Source organism: Eurytemora carolleeae, unplaced genomic scaffold (genome assembly GCF_000591075.1).
Source record: "Eurytemora carolleeae unplaced genomic scaffold, Eaff_2.0 scaffold1362, whole genome shotgun sequence".
Classification (NCBI taxonomy): Eukaryota; Metazoa; Arthropoda; class Copepoda; order Calanoida; family Temoridae; genus Eurytemora; species Eurytemora carolleeae.
Window position 1 is genome coordinate 67,609 of NW_019397774.1, and position 4,210 is coordinate 71,818.

The following is a 4,210-nucleotide window of genomic DNA, read 5'->3' on the forward strand; positions in this document are numbered from 1 at the left end:
GGACATGTTTTGTCTTAAAAGGACATGTTTTGTCTTAAAGGGACATTTTTTGTCTTAAATGGACATGTTTTGTCTGAAAGGGACATGTTTTGTCTTAAAGGGACATGTTTTGTCTTAAAAGGACATGTTTTGTCTTAAAAGGACATGTTTTGTCTTAAATGGACATGTTTTGTCTTAAAGGGACTGTTTTGTCTGAAAGGAACTGTAAACGTAATTTCAAGTGATCTTCTATTTATAGAATGGAATGTTCGACTCACAACGGTAAACATGCAGGCCCACTCTAAACGTTGCATGATCCAAATCGGTACAACATGTAATTGTAATGTATATGTATTTATTCGTACCGTCCAGCCTGGATTATCCGGTGTAAAATCAACCCAGCACGTTTTCTGCAACAAATGTAACCTGGCAAGATCACAGTGTAAAAGTTCTGATTGAGCAGGATTGTTTTAATTTTTAAAATTTTATAACTATCTGGTTTCTCTTTAGGAGTGATTTCTGGAGTTGATTGTCGGAGTTAACAACTTTTCAAGCTAGAGAAACGACGATATCTACTTCAATATTTTCTATAGAAAAAGGGTCAAGGGGTACCTTTGGAAATCTGATATGCCCCTTCTGGAATGAAGGGACACTTGTAAATATAAAGCCAATTAGAATAAAGATTCTTTTTATTCTAAAACAGATTGTCGTTATTATTTCATGTGATATACAGGGTGTCCCACATCATATTATGATATTAGATCATTAATCGGTCACAACTACGATTTTCGGGACTAATCAGATAATTTAAGAAGAATGAATCATTTTGAAAACTTGAATAAGTCTAATATAAGAATTTTCTTGTGGAAAATGCTAGGTTTTTCGAGTTTTATGTTGCGTTTTTTGCGTTAAAACTTGGAGATAATCTAATATGATATGGGAAATATATGTTCTTTATCAGAAACATAATAAAATGGTAGTAAAGAAAACCTCAGCAGAAAAAAGTAAATTGTATTAAAAGTTTTCTATGATAACCTAATGATAAGATACTTATTGTGGAACTTCAAGAAAACTGCAACACCTGGTGTCTTACAGCGCAATTTCATGAAGCCCCGGATGTAAATCTTATTCGCATGATTTAGCAAAGAAGATATATCCTGATCAATTCAATATATATACTAATCAATTTAAGATATATACTGATCAATTCAATATATACACTAATCAATTCATGATAAATACCGATCAATTCAAGATATATACTGATCAATTCAATATATACACTAATCAATTCAAGATATATACTGATCAATTCAAGATATATACTGATCAATTCAATATATACTAATCAATTCAAAATATATACTAATCAATTCAATATATATACTAATAATCAATTCAAGATATATACTGATCAATTCAAGATATATACTAATCAATTCAAGATATATACTAATCAATTCAAAATATATACTAATCAATTTCAAAATATATATGCATTTACTAATTTGATATTTACAGAAATCTAATTACTTTTGTTTGACGCACAAAAAGAAATTTTTACAAAATTAAAAATCTTTTATAGTATAATTTGTAAAAGTTGAAAGATAACAATTTTAATTCTATAATTTCATATATTTTCCGGCAAATATCTTTAAACAAGTGTTTCGTGGATATTATTATCCTTCTAATACATAATTCTAAATGATGATATTTTTATACTTTAAACATGCAATAATTATGTTCGAATCGTTTTTACAGTACTGTAGTATTAGTATAGTACATCACACTACTGTACCGTACAGTACTGTATTATTAGTATAGTACATCACACTACTGTACTGTACAGTACTGTAGTATTAGTATAGTACATCACACTAAGCTGACGTTAGAAAACAAAAAATTGACAAAGGCCCAAAAAGTATTTAAGTTTAATGTTAAGTTTATTTTACAAATATCAATGGTTCCTACTGTACACTAGGAAGTATTTTTGTGTATCAAAATAATGAAAAATTACCCTAAGTGTTACCTACACGAAATGTTCCCGATAGTAAATGTTACCTATACCAAATGTTACCTTTACAAAATGTACTTTATACAAAATGTTACTTTACGAAAATGTACAATACATAACGTTACTGCTCCAGAAACTTATTATTTCATTATAAAATCTATTTAATTTTTGAAAAGCCCCTGGTTCTTTAATAGTGTGCAGGACTTGTGCCACTAAATTGAATCTTCTCCATTAGTTAAATCTAAGTAAAGTTAAATCCCCAAAATCCTAAGATCCCATGAGACCTGCCCTAAAGTTCCCAAAATTACAAAATCAAAACTCTACTCCATCAATGAAGATAATGAAGATATTAATCTTTAAAAATATTATGTTATTTAGATAACAGTGCAGATGGCGAAAAATGGACTAAGATTACTTCGAATATGCTTATAATTAAAATATACTTTTTTAAATTGAAAAAGCACAAACAAATTACTAATTAATGAAAAAGATCAATAGGTCGTAAGAAAGAAAATGGCATTTATTTTTTACATATGTAAAAGTAAAAAATACACACTATAAAATATCATCTTAAGACTATAACTAGCATTAGAAATGTATCAGCTAAGACATCTTGTGGTGAAATTCTGAATCAAATTATTGTGTTAAAATGAATTTATGAAATTGGATATTCATATTTTTCAATGAGGGGGGGGGGGTTTAGAAATTTATATGTGTAAATATTTTCTGCACAAATTGGGCTGTAAAATTTAACAAAATTCAAAGCTTTTCGACACAAATTTTTGTAATTTTGAGCATTCCCAAACCTTCTCTGGGGTCATGTGATCCTCCCACACAAAGTTTGGGCCCGATCGGTTCAGCCGTTTTGACGTTTATCGGATTCAAACGGACAGACATCCGGAGACGTACAGACAAACAAATATATATCTATATATACACTTTTCTGGGTGTCTGTCTGTTTGTATCCAATAAATGTTAAAACGGCTGAACCGCTCGGGCCCAACTTTTTTGTGGTACCTCACATGACTCCAGGGAAGGCTTATATACGGTCAAAATTGTCAGCTATTAATAGATCTTTATTTTGGGTAGTTAAGATCATGTGAAAACAAATTTCAAGTCGCTTTGTTTGAGCAATCATTTTTTTATTTAAAGGGAGTGATCGGCTATGTAAGGTAATTGAACTGAGTATGCAGTGTTGTCGAAAACTTCTTTAGGATTCATTTGAGACATATTTCACTTTTTAAAGATCTGTAAATCCTGAGTTTGAGCGCAAATTCGACGTTCAAAACTCCTGATTTGGGGGTGGATGCGTTTTCAGAATTAGTTTTTTTTTAATTATTAAATAACGACAACGAAAAATAAAGTAATCTAATTAGATGGCTAGGAACATATTTCACAAAAGAAATTTGTCAATAAATCAATGCTAAAATCGATTACTTCGTTTTCATTATTATATTAAATTTCTAATTTTCTTTGAATTTATTCGCAGATTTCTTCAAATTCTTTAAATGTCGTCTTTTCAATGATAATTATAAATCTGCGAACATCTTTGTGAATAATCAGAAACTAGAATAATGAGATAATAGAAACTAATAATTGAACAAGATTACTTATTTTCGATGATAAAATTAATTTTTATTTTCTCAAAATGTTCCGAAACATGACGTCTGTAGTTTATTGTAGAATATTTTTAAATTTTATTTCGTCGTTATTTAATAATTAAAAAAAACTAATTCTGAAAGCGTATCCACCCTCAAATCAGGAGTTTTGAACGTCGAATTTGCGCTCAAACTCAGGATTTACAGACTTTTAAAAAGTGAAATATGTCTCAAATGAATCCTTAAGTAGTTTTCCACAACACTGCGTTCTCAATTAAACTACCTTACACAGCCGGTCACTCCCTTAATTATATGTCTTTCAATCGTATTTTTTTGAATTGATGAAATATTAGTTCAATTAGGATAAAGATATAAAGTTAATATCTTGATTTGATTTTTTAAACTTTATTTTCATTCAGTATTATATAAATTTGTAGATATAAAGATCATATTGATCTTACAGAAAATTATTTTAGAAGAACGAAGTCTATGTCCACAATGTGATTTTAATTGAGCTTAAAGTTAAAATAATAAAATTTATCTTATTCCATCAAGCAATTACAAATTGCTTTTGAATGCTATAAGATTTACAAATGTAATTTTTAAAAATACATTTTAA